This window comes from Myotis daubentonii, chromosome 8 (assembly GCF_963259705.1).
Source record: "Myotis daubentonii chromosome 8, mMyoDau2.1, whole genome shotgun sequence".
NCBI classification, from domain to species: domain Eukaryota; kingdom Metazoa; phylum Chordata; class Mammalia; order Chiroptera; family Vespertilionidae; genus Myotis; species Myotis daubentonii.
In genome coordinates this window covers 71,328,173-71,346,606 of record NC_081847.1, presented here as the reverse complement: position 1 = coordinate 71,346,606, position 18,434 = coordinate 71,328,173, and the positions used below count along the sequence as shown (strand labels likewise).

The following is an 18,434-nucleotide window of genomic DNA, read 5'->3' as shown; positions in this document are numbered from 1 at the left end:
AAACATATTTTTATTGATTTCAGAGAGAAAGGGAGAGGGAGAGAGAGAGAGAGAGAAACATCAATGATGAGAGAGAATCATTTATCAGCTGCCTCCTGCATGCCCCACACTGGGGATCGGCCTGCAACCTGGACATGTGCCCTGCCCAGGAATCAAACCATGACCTCCTAGTTCATAGGTTGATGCTCAAACACTGAGCCATGCTGGCCAGGCTGAAGCCAGTTTCTTAAGCATACTTTAAAAAAATTCTTAATCTTTCAGTTTACCTATAATTTTTTGTTGAGTTTTAGCCAGTGCCTATTAAGTATGTATTGAGCTGATCATAAAGTTTTTCTTCCTTAGTATATTGAAGTGATTAATTTTATTAATAGATTCCCCAATATTGATATATTCTACTTGGTTATGGGATACATGTATACCTACGTATTGAAACATACATATACATATATACTTCTTAATATGAAGCTGGATTTAATGTCCTATTATTTAACTTAATATTTTTCTTTTATATTTTTCTAGTGAAATAGATCTATAGTTTTCATTTTATAAGATAGCTTTCTCATAATTCTGTATCAGAATACAGGTTATACTATAATCTACATAACCATTATACAGGTTATACCATCTTCATAAAATGAAGTTTATTACACTGAGATCTATAGTTATTACCATTGAATTATATATAGTATTATCTTATAATTTTTATAGGCTTATTCCCCACTCATATCCCTAAAATTGTGTATTATAATTTCTCTCTTATTTCATGTGTATTTTTACCAGAGCTTTATCCCTGTTACTCGCTTATCTACTTTGCTTTATTAATTTTATTCGGGGAACCAGCCATCAGAGTTATGTTTCAATTCTGTTACTTTTCTCTTTTTCTTAACTTATTCATTTCTCCTTTTGTGTTTATTAATCTTTCTTTCTGTAGATGTGTAAATGTTTTATTTTAGATTCTTTAGTTCACTTTTTTTGTTTATTGTTTAATAATAAAACATGTATGGCTGTACATCTTTTTGGAGTATGGCTTTGCCTTTATTCTATAATTTTTGAAATGAATACAAAATTCTTCCAAAAACATAGCTTTATTGATTTTTCTAAAAATGGCACCTGTTCATTGTAATAAAAAAAGTAAACATAAATAAATAAAAGATCATTAAAACCTCACCATCCACAATAACCAGGATTAAGCTACCCACTTGCTAAGTATCTTTGCCCTCAGACCTTTGTGCACTATACTAGCACACATATACCTGACATAAATGGGACCATGCTATGGTGCCTTTTCCTGTGCTCTCTTGTCTGTTCTAGACCTGCCCATTGTCTGCAAGTCTGTAATGGGTGTATTTTCTTGTCGGTAATTATAGTTCATGCCCTTATTTTTAGGGTCTGCATAACATTCCGATGTCGCAATGGATGTTTCGTTGTAAATGTAAATAACGTTCTATTGGCAGACATTTAGGCTGTGTCTGACTTTCCTCTATTATAAAATTCTCTTGGGATGAGTTCCTTAAAAGTTGTGAAAATGACTTCTTGAGGGGGTGCTGTCAGGAGAGGGAGAAGAGGAGAGCTCTACCTTGGGCAAGTTTCTTAGCCCTCTGAGCCTCAGTCTTCTCGTCTGTAACAAGGCGACTCATCCTAGTGTCCGCCTCAGAGGAGGGGTGTGAGAATCAGTGAGGATCTATTTGTGGAGCCTTTGAAACTATTTACAGCCTGTGGGGGTCCTAATGCTGACAGCGGGAGAGGGGACACGTATCCCTCTGAGCTGGCCATGGAGGGGTGGGAACTCTGACTGTTAAGGCTGGAATCAGCCTGGATTCTAAAACAGCCTGTTGCCCAGAGCCGCTGTACCTGCTCTGGCAGCATCCGGCCATTGCCCTGAAGTGGCTGGACTGCATGGAATGCCTGGCTTCCTCTGTGTTCCTAACACTGTCTCCGGGACAGATGTCCCCAGCCCTCTGCACCAATTAATTTGTGGCCGATGAGGCAGCGGGAACCACCTCAGAACTCTGAATCCTGTCTGCCTTGGATCCATTGTGTGACCTCAGGCCAGGCCTTACCCTCTCTGGGGCCTCCCATCCTTGGACCCTTCCGGCCTGACCACCCGCAGCCCTTCTAAGAAAGGATATTGGATATTGGCCTGCAGCCTCCAGTCCTCTCCTGGGCATTTCAATCTCGGCTTAACCAGGGACTGCAATAGGCAACGCTTTTCTCGGGAGTTCATGAACACATGTAAACACGGGCAAGGATACAAAATATTGAGCTATTGAGCGGCCAGGCAGTAAAACACACCAGTGTTTGTTGTGCTGATTGAATATTCATGAGCTGACTGTTTAAATTACAGTTCACAACTGTTGCAGGGCTGGATGAATAATTCAAACGAGGGTGGCCAAAGAGATTTCAGCACCACATTAGCCAACTGCTCGGGATCAGCTACAGAGAATTTATAATTAGCTTGGAATATCCTATAATAAATTCTTTGGAAAGATGGTTTTAATTAGCGTGTGTGCTAATTCACAATGGAGAATGTTAAGCGTTAAGGGGAGGAGGTGAGGAACCCTTCCCTTTTCTTGTGTTCCCCTCTCATGTGGGGTCTGAACACCTGCCAGGAGTCTGAGCCATGCTGAGCCTGCCTCCTGAATCCCTCCCGCCTCACCGCCCCGCCCCAGGCCCACTGCCCATCCAGCTCAGACATCCTGTCACAGTCCTGCTGGTGCAGAAGCCTGGCCTGGTCTCCCTGCTCTGTCTGTCCCCTCTGGTTCATTCGTGAGCTGTTCATTCCAGTGTAGCTTCCAGAATGCAAATCTGATTCCACTCCTGCCCCTTGTAGAGCCCCTCAAGTGAGAAAGCCCAGGAGATGGAGTGGCTGGTCAAGGTCGTTCAGGTCTCCAGAGGCACAACAGGCGAGGTGTGGGGACGGGAGAGGCAGCCCTGACAGAAGGAACAGCATAGGCAGAGAGGCAGCAGCATGCAGTGTGTGGATGGCCGGTAAGGAGCAGGATGAGGAGGCTTGAAGGAAGCAGGAGTCTGGCCATGCCATACTTCAAACCCTTGGAGAGGGGCATGGCTGGAGAGGGGCATGGCTGGAGAGGGGCATGGCTGGAGAGGGGCATGGCTGGAGAGGGGCATGGCTGGAGAGGGGCATGGCGGAGGCAAGTCCCACTTAGGGGCTCGAATCCATGGGCCTGACTTGGAGCTTGGGGAGGCCTATCAGGCTCATTCCTGTAACATTTATTGAGTGCCTGCTGTGTGCAGGCCTGGGGCTGGACACCCGGGAAGTGGCCCTGAGCAAAGCAGGTCCCCTCCTTCCTAGACGAGCACACAACTGGAATCATTCACACGAGGGTGAGTGTATAATTGCAGTGATGTCAAGGTCAATAAAAAACCACAAGATGCCATGAGAGGCAATAACCAGGGACCCTGGTTTAGGTAGGAGAGCCAGGGAAGGCTTCCTGGAGGTGGTGACATTTGAGCTGAGGACTGAAAAGTGAGTAGGGGTTAGAGAGGCAAACTGGGTTCCAGGAGGAGGGAGCTGGGCCAGCTGGGCATCAGAGCTGCCCCTCGCAGAGAGAGAGATGCTGAGGACGGGGGTCTAGGGCAGTCCCTGGCAGAGGCCTGGCGGGGGTTGGGGGTTGAGGGGTGGGGAGCTGGACTGGTAATAGGAAAGAGGTGCCTGTGTATGGGGAGCTGGAGGGGAAATACCCCCCATTTTCTGGACCCAAACCCTGGCTCTGGTGCTTAAAGGTACAAGACCTTGAGCAAGACATGAAGTTTCTCAGCTTCCCCTCATCAAGATTCATTCATGTGCTTTTTCATTTATTTTATAAACGTTTATTGAGCCCCTACTCTGTACCACGTGCTCTCCCAGGCCCCGTGCAGATGACAATCCCTGATCCATGGGCCTTACATTCCAGACAGACAGACAACGAGATAAAGGAGTAAAATACACCCTCCCTGCCACTGAGATGGAGAGGCAAAGGTTCCTGCCAGATAAGCAGACGCATCCTCCCAGATTGTGTCTCAGCCCCTGCAGGAGCAGCGCCAGGATCCCAACCCATGGGCCAGGGTACCAGCCCTCCCCTCCCCACTTCCAAATAGGAACCGAAGGTCAGATTTGGGAAGAGGGAGGATTCACGCTCAGACAGGTCATTTGGTTATCTGCCTTCTGAGACCAAGGGCGCTAGTTCCACCTCCTCAGCTCACCCTGGCCCATCACAGCCGCCAAGTTCTCCTGACCTTTGACCCTGAGCACAGGAGACCTGCCAGGCCACCCCCACTCATGGCCACCAGGCTCCCCAGTTTCTGCAGGACCACCCTCATCCCCTGTGATCTTTCCCTTGGTGCTTCCCCCAGCTTCGTCCCTGCCTTGGCCGCAATGTATCCTGAAGTCCTAGAACCGCCCCCCGCCCCAACACTCAGGGACGTCTTGCTGACTCAGGACCCCCAGCCTTGCCTTACAGCCAGTTCCTTTGTTTTTGTCCAACAGTTCCCCAAGAGTTCAGCAGTAGTCAAAACAGGACAGATACGCTGTGCCGACTCTGTGTGGTGATAACTGTCCTTTCGGGCACTCTGTCCCTGCCGGCCCGGCCCACACCGCACCCCGATGCCCTCAGTGGGGAAAAGAGCTCAGATCTGGGGTCAGGCAGACCCGAGTTGGGACCTGGCGCTGCTCCGCATGAGCTGCGGACAGGGACCAGTGGACGTCACCTCCCTGAGACGCCATTCGCTCAGCTGTAAATTGGGAAGAACAGCAGCTGCCTCCCAGGAGACCAAAGCTAAGAATGGCCGTGAGCATCGTGGCCAGGCTGTGGCCATCAGTGCTGTCGTTAAGGTCCCTTGGGGGCATTTCTGTGACCGGAGCACCCGCCCTCCACGACAGTACTTTCCCCTTAGCATCGAGTGGAAAGTTGTCCTTGGACGCCTGCCTGCTGTCCCATCTCAGCCCTGAGGGTCCCAGGGGAGCTTCCAGGGAGGTCCTCGGTCCCGGTTGTCTGTGTTTCCCCCCCCTCCCCGTTCCATTCACGCTGGCTTCTGCCCGCCCCTGACGATGAAACGGCTCCACTCAGGGCCCTGGTGGCCTCCTTGCCAAAGGCATTGGGCACATGCTGCCTTTATCACACTTGACCTTTGGCTGTATTAGACCAGCCGGCCACCTCCTTCTTCCTGAAACTCCCCCTCCTCTGCTACCCTGATGTGACTGTGGTGCTTCAATGCTCCTGGTGTCCTCTGCTCTCAGACCGCCTCTCCTTGGCCTCCTTGCAGGCCCCTCCTGCATCTCTCTCTGCCTGACTCCACGGTTATGGTTGGTACCACTGGGGACCCAGGTCAGTTTCCACTTCTTGGTCCCCCTCTGGGCACTGGACCATGTAATCAACCATCCCCACCTGCCGACCCCACTTGAAAGCAGTGCCCAGTCTCAGCCTGCTCACCGCTGACCAGTCCCCCCACCCCCGACATGGCTGGCCATGTCTCTCCTTCCCTGGACCAGCCTGTGGATGTCATCAGTGACCTGGTGTCATCCTTAACCACCTGCCATGACCACCAGTTCCAAACCCACGGCATCTCTCACACTCATCTCTTTCTTTCCATCTGAATCTCCAGTGATGGCTGCGTCACTTCTCACCTGGAAGCTGCCACCTGCCAAGCTGGCCTTTCTAAAGTTCAAGTCACCGCTCTGCCTAAAACCCTTCTGGGTTCCCAGTGATCTTCAGGATGAAGCCAGAGGTCTTCATCTGGCACTCAGGCCCTGCCCAGCCTGGCTTGTGCCTGGTTCTCTAAGCTCATCCTTCCCCCTTTCCTCACCCCATCCACTATCCTTTCTGGATCCCCAGTCTGCATTTGACACCCTCACAGTGGCCGGTGGCTTCCCTCCCAGCACGACTCACCCCTGTGACCACATGTGGATTTGGGTGTGGAATTGATCGGTGTCTGCACCCTCATGGGACTGTGAGCTCCATGGGGACTCACCCGCATTATTCACTGTGAATCCCAGTGCTCAGCACAGCACCTGACACAAGGCAACAGCTTAATAAATACAATGCAGATAGATGCAGTCCTAAAAAACCTGCAAAATACTAAAAATAACAGAGCTTACAGAAAAAAATGGAGCTGGGGCAAACCTCTCAAGGTCTATACAATTTTGTAACCAGAGCACTAGCAGAAAACTGTAAGGATTCTAATGCATATACCTGTGCAGTTAAAAAAAAAAAAAAAAACACACCAAAAAACCAAAGTCTTAAGTTCCTACTAAACCAGTGGTCCTCAACCTTCCTAATGCCGCAACCCTTTAATACAGTTCCTCACGTTGTGGTGACCCCCAACCATAAAATTATTTTCATTGCTACTTCATAACTGTAATTTTGCTACTGTTATGAATCATAATGTAAATATCTGATATGCAGGATGTATTTTCATTGTTACAAATTGAACATAATTAAAGCATAGTGATTAATCACAAAAACAATATGTAATTATATATGTGTTGTCCGATGGTCTTAGGCGATCCCTGTGAAAGGGTCGTTCGACCTCCAAAGGGGTCGCGACCCACAGCTTGAGAACCGCTGTACTAAACCCTCAATAGGAACTGGGAAGGTAGCTGGATGGAAGGGGCCGCAGGACATCTGTCATTGGTAGGTTACGGAGAAAGGGGCCAGTGCACAAAGATTGGGGAGAAGTGTGTGGTTAAGTGCTGGAGGCTGAGAGAGGGCTTGGGGTCTCTGGGATCCCCCTAAATCAGACCCTTCGCCACTGTCGACATTTTGGGCGGGGTTATTCTCCATGGCGGGGCTGTCTGTGTATTGTAGGGTGTTTGGCCACATCCCTGGTCTACTACCCACTAGATGCCGGTAGCATCTCCAAGTTGTAACGGCCAAAAGATGTCTCTAAATACTGCCAAGTGTCCCCTAGAGGGCAAAATGACACGCTTGGTTAAAGGGTAGAAGGAGGTGAGCGTGCTGGTGTGGAGTGGAGGGGGTGGAGAAACAGAGGGGAGAAGGCCAGAGAGGTAGCAGGTGGCGGGGGGGCGGGGGGGGGGGGACGGTTGTTCTAGGTGTCTGTTGCTTAGTAAGGCCTTAGGCATCTTCTTGAGTGAAGGAGGGAGCTGGTGCAGGCGCTGAGCAGAGGTGTGGGCCTGTGCACCAGAGGTGGGAAGCATAAGGACACAGCCCCATCCCAACCTGAGCGGAAATCTCTCACCCCGAGGCAGGTAACCCCAGACCAATGTCTCAGCGCCCAGTGTTTGCAGACCTTCCTTCCAACACAACACCAGCCAGAAGGGGACAAATTGCTTTGCATTCACGTCCTTCCCTGCTGGTGCCTACATATTCATAACAGGATGATCAGCGTAACCAGGAATGGGGCTGTTGCGTTAAAGGATAAATTAGTCTGACTCTTAACTCAATAATTAAAACTGTGATGGCGCTTGGCCTGCAGGGATAATGTACTATTATTATAGTCGTTTGTTTCAATTAAATGCTTACTGATTTTACAATAGCAGCTGGGCACCTGTGCGCTGTAGCTATTACTCTGAACAAGACATCTCAAATTTCAGGAGAAATTTGTCAGCGTGCAAAGAATCTCTCGCCAAGCATGAAAGTTTATTAGAAATACTTGCAAGGATTCTGGGCGAAGGGAAGGCTTCCCATTGGGAAAGGCTTCCTATTGGCTTTCTTTTCTCCTCTTTTGTGCTGGAATTTTTCGTCCTAAAGGAAAATGATTTTCAAATAGTTGCTTCTGAAAGCCCGAGGAAACCCAGAGCAGTGCGCCCCTGGAAAGGTTGGCGTGGAGGGGTAGCTGGGGTGCAGAAGACTGGATAATCCCCCCAAGATGTCCCCCACGCCCTAATCCCTTGGGCCTGTATGTTACCTTACAGAGGGAAAGGGAGTTTGCAGATGAGACTAAGTTAAAATTCTTGGGATGGGGAGATTATTCTGGACTATTTGGGTAGGCCCAGTGATATAATCACAAGTCCTCATAAGAGGGGACTGGAGAGTCTGCTGTCGGCCCAAAGAGCACCAGGTGTTAGACTGGTGGGGTCAGACCAGACTCAAGAACTCGATATTTGAGTTCTGGCTAGGGAAGAATTCAGAGCCAAGACTCAAACTGTAAGAGAACTTTTTTTTTTTTTTTTATTGAGTTTTTACAGAGAGGAAAGGAGAGAGATAGAGAGAGTTAGAAACATCGATGAGAGAGAAACATCGACCAGCTGCCTCCTGCACACTCCCCACTGGGGATGTGCCCGCAACCAAGGTACATGCCCTTGACCGGAATCGAACCTGGGACCCTTCAGTCCGCAGGCCGACGCTCTATCCACTGAGCCAAACCGGTTTCGGCAAGAGAACTTTTATTTATAAAATCACAGAGGCGCCCAGCCTGTATGGCTCAGTGGTTGAGCATCGACCTATGAACCAGGAAGTCAGGGTTCAATTCCCATTTGGGGCACATGCCCAGGTTGTGGGCTCTATCCCCAGTAGGGGGTGTGTAGGAGGCAGCCGATCAATGATTCTCTCTTATCATTGATGTTTCTGTCTCCCTCTCCTTCCCTCTCCAATTATATATATAATCACAGAGGTGGAAAAAGTAATTCGTAGAGATCTGGGCTTAGGAAACAAATGATAAAAACAAAGGAAGGGCCATAGGAACTTAGGAGTGAGGAGGGTAATGGTAACGCACCTGGGGGGGGGGGGGGGAGAGAGGCCCAGGTGTGCTCCCAGGAGGGTTTTAAGGGCAGAGACTTTAGGGGAGGTCCCAGGGGAAGATCTCAATAGAATATTCAGCAGCTTTCCAGGTGTGTCTTTTCAGGGTCAGGGTCTCCACTGATTAACTGGTCGGCGCCAGGGCGGGGTCATTATCCAGTGCAGCTGGTCCTGAGGTCAGCCATGGTGTCTCTTGTCTAGTTTTGCTGCTTTTCTGGGCCTGGAGCTGAAATACAACTGAGGCTTACGTGTTATCTCTAGGGAGGAAAGGTCAGGGGGTCCAAACCGGTGCTATGCTCGGGGAGGAAAGCTCTTCCTGGGGTGAGTTCCCACCTACAGTTGCCCTCTGCTAGTCAGCCTGGGCTTTCACCCTGGTGACCTCCTGTACCTGGCCCATCGTCCTTGCTCTGCGCATGTCTGTCTAACTGCCCACAAGTCCAACACCTGGAGCAGCTGATGTGATGATGGAAGCAGAGAAAGGAAAGGCCATGTGATGCGGGGCCAGGAGATAAGGCACAAGCACCGCATCCATCAAAAAACAAACAGAATTAGACAGATTCTCCCTTGGAGTCCACTGAGACTGCCTGGACTTCTGGCCTCCAGAACTGGAAGATAATGAGTTTGCGTTCTTTGAAGCCCCTGGGTTTGTGCTGTCATGTTACAGCAGCCATAGGAAGCTAACACAGTGTCTCTGCTGCTTCCCAGGGGCCTGAGACCACTTTCCCCAGGGAGGTGGTTCTGCTGCAGATCCCAGAACTGCCCGGCAGCTGTCGGCACAGGCCACAGCCCTGGGTTTGACACCCTCTGCTTGAAGCCTGTGGCCATCCCCTTAGCACCTGCAGGCACGGTCCCTCTCTGCTGAACACACCGGCCCCCCAAGTCCTAACCTTGGGGACCCCTTAATTCCCCACCTCCCACTCTTCCTGACACTCTAGCTGTTCCTGGCTATGATGGGCAGCTTGCAAAGCTCATCATGCCACTTATATTAGTCAGCATTCTCCAGAGAAACAGGACAAATAGTTTAGGTAGGTAGGTAGGTAGATAGATATTAAAAGGAATTTTCTCACTTGATTACGGAGACCGAGAAGTCCCAAGATCTCCCGTCAGCAAGTGGGAGACCCAGGAGAGCCGATTCTGAAGGCAGGAGAAGCCGAGGCAGAGGTTGCTTCTTACTCAGCCTTTTTGTTCTAGTCAAGTCTTCAACTGACTGGATGAGGCCCACCCACACTGGGGAGGGGAACCTGCTTTATCAGTCCATGGAGTCAGGTGCTAATCTCATCCAGTAATACCCCCACAGACACACCCAGAATAAAGTTGGACCAAATGTCGTGGCAACCTTGGCCCAGTCCAGTGGACACATAAAATTAACCCTCACACGGCTCCATGCCTCTGTGCCCGTGCATATGCTCCTGCTCCAGGGAACACCCTACAACCCCGTCTTGTTCTGCAAACCGCCCCTTCAGGAGTCAGCTCAGAGCGTTCTCCTAGGGCGGTGATCGGCAAACAATGGCTCTCGAGCCACATGCGGCTCTTTGGCCCCTTGAGTGTGGCTCTTGCACAAAATACTGATTTCTGCGCGTGGGCCACGAGGTTTCAATCGCACTGTATGTGCACGCCTGCACGTGGTATTTTGTGGAAGAGCCACACTCAAGGGGCCAAAGAGCCGCATGTGGCTCGCGAGCCACAATTTGCCAACCACTGCCCTAGGGAAAGGCTTTCTGGCTGTCCAGTCCTTGACCCCTTTCTGGCTGGCTGAGGTCCCTCTGAACACCTGTGCTGCTGCACTGGTTACAACGGTGTGGGCACATCTCCGCCTCCTCCATCAGACTGCACTCAGGTGGGTGCTTTTGGTCTAATCTTGGTCTCCTGCATCTAGCCCAGAATCTCAGGCATAAGAGCTCTTAGGGAATGTTTTTGAATGAATGAATGAATGAATGAATGAGTGAATGAGTGAATGAGTAGCAGGAGCAGTCTTGGGGACCCGAGAGGATTAGAGAACTCAAATGACCACAGAGGTCGTTCTGATGAAAGCAGCTCAAGGCAGAGGCCCAGTGAAGGGCATGAGAAGGAGGCTCAAGACAGCAACGGAAGCTCAGATTTGGAGTTCAGTGGCCAACTACCAGATCTCTGTCACCAGTCCAGGTCTTTCTGATTTTCAAGAGAGGCTGCAGTGTGAGCCAGAGCTAGGGCCCAGTGGTGTCCAGGGCGGGGTTTAGCTGAGGGGCAGCACACCTGGGGATACAGTGCCTGAGGACATGGGTGGGAACCAGACAGACCTTGATTTGAATCCCAGCTCTAAAGGCCTGGGGCACATTTCCTTCCCTTGCTGAACCTCAGCTTCCTAGTCTGTAAAATGCTGATAATAAACACACCTTTCGTCCCATGGCTGGCTGAGAATTCAACGTGGTCGGGAGAACAGTGCGGAGATCAGTGCCCGGCAGATGGTAATTGCCAAATAAAGGTAGTGCTTCAACCAGTATTTCTTTTTATTTGACAACAGTTGACTAACACAGCAGTTGTCAACCCATAGCCATAGGCCAAATCTGGCCCTCTGCTTGTTTCTGTAAATAAAGCTTTATTGGAGCTCAGTCACACCCATTGGTTTACGTATTGCCTAGGGCTGATTTTGCGCTACCACAGCAGAGTTGAGTAGTTATGACAGAAACCATCTGGCCCTTAAAGCCCAACATATCTTATACCTGGTCGTTTATAGAAGTTTGCCAATTACCGACCTAATAAATGTAACACAGGTTGTGAAGCACCCCTGTGCCAGGCTTGTGCTGTCATCTTTATCATCATTGGAGCTTTCCTCCTCGTTTCCCTCTTCTCTCGTATTTTAGAAACTTCCAGCATTTGTCACCTCTTCGTAGCCCATTTGAGATTAGGTTCAAGCTCAGACCTTCAGGAGGTTTGAATGAAGGAAAGGAAACCTCCTTGTGTTGGGCACCTACTATGTGCTGGGCTCTGTGCTAACTTACCTTTTCGCTGCATCCTCACCGCTGCCCTGTGTGTCCTGACCTTTCCCTCCAGGAGAGCCGTGAGGGTCTGTGTGGGTGCAGGGAGGAGACCCCAGTCTTGAGAAACAGCCAGGATCCTGACTTTCCTACTTCCTCGCTGTGTGACCTTGGGCAAGTGGCTAACCTCTCTGAGTTTTAGTGTCTTTGTTGTAAAATGGGGGCGATGCTGTTGTCAGAGATTTGTTCATGAAGTGCCTGGCGCACAGTGAGCCTCACTAAATGTGATAGCAAGTATTATTGTCGTTATTACTAGTGTCACCAAAAGGGCTATGACCTATTAGGAAGGTCTGCTCTGAGACAGTGGAAGGGACGGTAAACTGCTCTCAGTGGCTTGATAATTTTCCTTTGGGATCTGACTGTGCTCGGGAGAAGTTTCTGGACCCTCTGGAATGAGGCAGGGCCTTCAGGGAGGGGCCACAAGGAGCAGAACCGCTGTGGCCTCCGGAGAGGCGTTCCGATTCCCAGGCCGAGTGTGAGGCTGTGTCCACCGACACCTCGTCCTGCCTCGGGGGAAGCAGGCAGGGTGTTCATTTTGTGAACCTGCAGAAGATGGGAAAGAGAAAGGTGCGATTTCCCCTTCTCTCCCTACTGTGTGGGGGCCTGCAGCACCCGGGGCTGCTCTCCACAGGGCTTGCGGATGGGGACTTGGCGGAAAGCCCCTTGGTGTTCCTGAACCCTGAGCGTCTATTAAGCCAGGCGAACCAATTATGCTCACAGCGGCTCCTCGTTACTGTTTCCTCTGTTTCATCCTCCCTGGAGAGGGTGCACGCGTGGCTCTTGGACGTGTCCATATGCTTCCAGGAGAAAGCAGGAGGCGTGGTGCAGTTGGTTACCAGACATCTCGTTAGTGCCAGCGGTGCGCCAGGCAACCTGCCCAGGGCTGGGGAGGCACGTTATGTGTCTGCACATAAGCAGATGCTTGGTACCCACCATGCTGAGCCCTGGGAAAGTCTCAGGAAGAGGCAGTGGCCAGAGGAGAAGAGAGGAGAGAGAGGTCAGGGAAGGCTTCTCTGAGGAGGTGACATTTCAGCTGAGTCTCAAAGGATGACACCGAGGAAAGGAACAGTGAGCCGCAGGGCAAAGGCTCCGCCTAGAGAGAAGCCCGCATGTCCCGGGAGCTCCGGGAAGGGGCTGGAGAGGTAGGACCAGCGAGACGGCACGAATCTCTGTGGGTGTCTTACAAGGCGAGGACAAGGCTAGCGGCCACTGGGGAGCGACAGAAACATTCTGAGCGGGGAGACCTTTCATTCTCCAGAAGGGCTCTCTGGTGGCCAGCATGGCACCTGGGCTCAGGGAAGCCATGCAGGAGGCTGAGAGAGGGCTGGCGTCTCTTTGGAATCCCCCTCAATCAGACCCTGACACAAAGGTGTGGGTGCAAGTATTTTGTTTGGGGGGAGTCTGCAGGAAGCCCGGTGAAGGAAGAAGGGAGGTGAGATTGGAAGGGAAGAAAGCCAGTAGGGGGTGGATTGATGAGTTGTGATCACCGTGGCAACTGGGATGCAATCCTGCTGCAGACCCTCCAAGAGGCATATGGATCACAACTCAGAATTGTCCCGTTGAGGGGAGTGGAAGCGGAGGTTGAGGGTGACTCCTGGGGCCTTAATTGCTCATCATTCCCGGCAGTGAGAGGCAGGAAGCCATCAACAGGTGCAGTAACCCTCTGCAGGGAATCGGGGTCCTCCAAGGTCAAAGGGCAGGACATAAACAGCATCAGCTATGGCTGGTTAGGGCAAAAAGTCAATGGCTGCTGAGCGTGCTGGGCAGAGCAGGGTGGGTTCTAATTGGGAAAGGGGTTCTATGAGCTAAGAGGTGTTCTAGAACAGTGGTTCTCAACCTGTGGGTCGCGACCCCTTTGGGGGTCAAACGACCCTTTCACAGGGGTCGCCTAAGACCATCCTGCATATCAGATATTTACATTACGATTCATAACAATAGCAACATTACAGGTATGAAGTGGCAACAAAAACAATTTTATGGTTGGGTCACAACATTTAAAGGGCCAGAAGGTTGAGAACCACTGTTCTAGAATGTGTGAAGGGATGGCCATTGTCTGGCCACTTCTGTGTATCCATCCTGTGAGCTCACTTTTTTGTCTTTTAAAGCCTGACATTGGCTTTAAATGAAACACTTTCTTAGGTGAGAGATCAGAATTTAAAGGCATCACCAGGCATCGCCCCCTACCATGCAGCAGCCACAGACTCAAGGTGGTGGTGAGTGCGGGCTGGGGGTGTAGAAAGGAAGGGGGTTGGAGAGAGCCTGAGGCATGCCAGTGCTTAAGGGTGGACTGCAGGAGACCAAGAAGGACTGGCTAGAGAGGTAGCCCACAGCCAAGAGCTGGCCCTGGACAGAGGGAAGAGGGCTGTGAGGGGAGGCAGCAAGCCCAGGAGTCCAGGACCAGGGAGTGTCTCGGGGAAGACAGAGTCGCTGAGAGAGGAAGTGTGGTGGCCTGGAGAAACCCAGCTTCCCCGTCGGTAGCCCTGTGGCCATGGGCCAGTGCTGAACTCTCTGAGATGTGATTCCTCACCTGGGGGTGATTGTATTACCTCCTAGCGATCAGTGTTACAATAGAGACAGTTAGCCCTGTTTCTGGCACACATTAAGTACTTAATACAAACTGCTCCCCCGGGAGGATGGTGGAGAGGAGGGTGAAGATGATTCTAGTGGTACAGACGGTATTGAAGACCCGCGCCAGGTGAGTCGCTGATGGGAGGGAGGTCCCGGGGGCAGTGAGGATGATGGTTCTGCACGGAAGAAGGTTGGGACAGAAGTTGTTAGACGTGGAAGTAAGGGAGGTTTCCACTTAAAGCCAGGAGAGGGGTGAGCATGATTGGGTGCTGGTGGGATGCAGTCCCCGAAAGCGGGGGAACCAGTGGGCCTGGTGGAGGATGACAGGTGAGGCCCCTCGGGCAGACCCCGAGCTGAGGGTTCTTGTGGACTTTGTTTATTGAGGGAGCGCTCTCAGGAGAAGGGGGCTGCAGGGATCGGGGTCTACAGAGGAAGGAGCCAGCAAGGACTGGCCTTGGGCGTGGGGAGCTCTGGGGCTCACCTGCACCGCGGGCAAGGATTTTTGTGCCCCTGTGTCAGTCCAGCAGGGGTTGAGGTCTGCTGCGGGGTGGGGCGTGGGGTGTGGGGTGTCATAGCCTCTGGAGGAAGGCAGCTCCCGTTTGGCAGTGACACTTGTCTGGAGAAGGGGATGGGGCCACATGGGCGCAGCGGCACGGTGAGAGGATCTGGGCCGGGCCCTCCAGCGCCTACGCCGGTGATATCCTCAGACCTCACATCAGAGGCATGTTTTCTACTTTGGGGAGATTAGGATAAAAATCTTCAATGCCCTAGAAAATCTAGGATGCGTAATGGCTGTACCCATGTCTTGTTGGATTGTATCTATTAACAACCAGCCATATATTCTCTTTATGTAGGGGCCTGTCTCCCTAATTAGCTGTGAGGCCCTGCAGAGCAGTTGTGTGTTTGGGGGGGGGGGGGCGGGGGGGGGCGGCAGGGGGGCTCTCTCATTCCCAGAGCTCTCCTGTCTGCTTATGTCCGTCACAGAGCAGACATTCATGAAAGGCCTGACGCCCATTTATTGAGAATATTTTTGTAACCAGGAGTGAAGTGGCCCAGAGTCCCACCCACCCTCCATGGTGACCCTGGACTCACTGAGCTAAATTTGACATCATTCCCAGATCACACCCAGTTCCGCTCTTCTCTCTTTAATTTTACTCAACAGGACCAACAAGCATTTGATTTTTCTGTGTGCAAGGTGCTGATCTAGTTATTAGAAATAGAAATAGATACAGGTACAAAAACGATAGTTCTGAAGGGGGTCCATTCTGAAGCCCCTGCTCCAGTGAATGGGGGGAACCGCTCATGAGTTACAGACTTCAGTTACGTCGTGCAATGTGAGGAGAGACATTTGAAATCAGGAAAGATTGTTTTTAGGTAAGATATGTGATTATTGGACTTTAAAATGCAGTGAAAACCGATAATCAAATAACAGGATATTCTCCCCCAATCCAAGGGAGACATTAAAGAGCTCAAAATTATGACCGAAAAGATAAAAGACCTGATGATTCAAAATGGATTTTTAACAGGAAAATTCTTTTTAAAAGGCCAGTGGAAAAGGGGCAATAATCCAAAAAATAACCATAGAAAATATCACTTATCTGAAAAAAGTGGGAATTATTCAACTCAAAAGAGCTTACCAAGCATCAGACAAAATTAAATAAGTGCGGCCTACATACAAAAATAGCCTCATGCAAATTTTTCTTATTTCAAAGGAGCTTTGGGTTAAAAAAATTACTTAGGCAATTACCTTTGATTGAGAAATGAATTAAAATAGATGAAATATGGGAGATATATGGTATAAAAAAACGCAGTGGTGTGAGCAATGAAAATAGCAAAATCCAAAGTTAATGTCAAAGTACTGTTGTTATCATGGTATGAAACATAATATAACTGTCAGAATAATGATTGAAATAAATTATTTACTGAAAAGCAAAAAAACATTCATCTGGAACCTAAACCACTGATAGAGAGAAAAATTAAAAGCTTAAGTTTTCTTCTTACATGAGGAATTAGAGAAAAATCACTAGATAAAATTTGATCAACAAAGGAAAGATCGGGGAAACTCAAAGAATCAAAAAAACAAACTGTAATATCTATGAACAAATGATTCTATCTTTATAATAAACTAGGGGCCTGGTGGACAAAATTCGTGCATGGGTAGGATCCCTAGGCCTGGCTGGCGATCAGGGCCAATTGGGGCCTTCCAGCTGCCTGCGGGGGCCTTCCTTCGTTCCACGCTGCCCCCTGGTGGTCAGCACACCGCACATCATAGCGAGCGAGTGAACTCCTGGTCTCCGGGTCGAACTCCCAAGGGGACACTTTGCATATTAGCCTTTTATATATATGATATGAATGGATTAAATTTTCTGATTTTTAAACGATATTTTTATACATTGGAAACTGTTTTACTTACATATCCTTGTTTATTCTTCTACCATTTTATTCTGTACTTTCAAGGGGGATTTTATTTGGATTATTTGTGTTATTTATGCTTTCTTTGCTAGGAAGGTAAAGGAAACTTGAGGAAAAAAAGATTCAGAGAAGATCGAATCTCATCTTGCTCATTAAACTCTTAGGAGATTGTGGACTCGATAGGGAATGACTATGTCCTATCCCAAGTCTCAATCAAAGAAGGAAATAGCCAACTAATGTCACATCTCCAATTCTCGCCAGTTGTGCCCTGTGCTGCTGCATAAACAACTCTCATTCCATCACTTTCTCAAGAAAAGAGGCAGCTGGGGAGTTTTACCTACGGGGAGCGGCATCCTCCCCTCCCTTTTTCCATCCTTTAACAAATATTTCTAAAGTACTGCCCTACTGCGTTCCAGGCACTACCAAAGACACTAGGGATACAGTAGTGAACAAGTCCTCTGCTCATCGAGTTTCCAGAGGGGAAGAGAGATGACAAACAGATAGACAGACACCATAATTGTAGCTTGAAATTGGGAAGGAAACAAACAATATGATGATGGAACATAAAGCTAGGGGGTTAGGATTTTCAGACAAAGTGGTCAGGGAAGGCTTCATTCTAATTTAGACCTGAAAGCTGAGAAGCCACATGCAAAGAACTGAATTAAAAGTACAACTAAAATGAGAGGGAAGCAACAGTAACAAATCTTTAAAAATTAGAAAAAGGAATCAATAAAGGTTAAAATGATATTAAAGAAATAGAAAACAGAGGAGGATTAGAGAGATCAAAAAAAAATGTGAGATTTGATTCTTTTGGGGAGAAAATGGAAATCCTACATCATAAAATAGAAAACCCATGAGCCTGCTTAGTAGAGAAAAAGTGAGAGGAAAACACAGATACTTGAGATGAGAAATTAGACAGAAAATAACCGCAGATGCAGAGAAAATAAAAACAATTGAAAGAATATTCAAATTGGTATGCCTCGCTGAACAGTGTGGTATCTCTAGTGTTAAAGCAAAAGGTATACACTATTCTCAACATGTACTTAGTATGAGAAGTGCCTACATGTAAAATCAGTAGCTTCCTTGTATCCCCAAAATAACCAGTTAGAACATATCATAGGGAATAATTAATACAAATATTACTGAGCTACAGGAAGAAAAATGCAAAACTCATTAAGGGGATTTTTTTTATTCTATGTATTTAACAAACCCTTATTCATACAATGTAGGGCTTACTATGTACTAGGCTCATTTAATCCTTCACAGCCCTAAAAGGTAGGTTTAATTATTACCCAGACGTTTCAGATGAAGAACCAAGGCACAGAGAGGTTAAGCCACTTGGCCAAAGTCACCCAGCTTATAAGTGACTGCACCAGGATCCCAAACCAGGTCAGCTTCCAGGGCCTGTCCTTTGCTATCATGCTGCATAGTGAATAAATGCAGAGACGTACCATGTGCCAGGAGGGAAGACTCAGTCTCATAAAATGATTCATTGTCAGCTGGACCGAGCGCTCCAGCGAGGGCTGAAATGCTGATCCTCTGTCCAGGCTGAATGCCAGCAGAATGGCAAACTGTCAAGGTGCCAGGCCCCCCCATGGGTGCACCAAATCTTGCAGGGCACTCACCTATGAGGGATCCACTGGGAAACCACCCTCCACTTCTCACCTACATGCCCCTCCCCGGGGCCCCCGCAATTCAGATATGAAGATGGGGCAGGACGGGTCCTTTCTAATTCAAAATGCCCTGT

At 49.2% G+C, this 18,434-nt stretch overlaps 1 protein-coding gene across 8 annotated transcripts in view; it reads left to right on the top strand.

Annotated features, from left to right (window-relative positions):
• Positions 1-18,434, top strand: part of TOX2 (TOX high mobility group box family member 2) — a 113,666-nt gene that overhangs the window by 88,280 nt on the left and 6,952 nt on the right. The window lies entirely within an intron of this gene.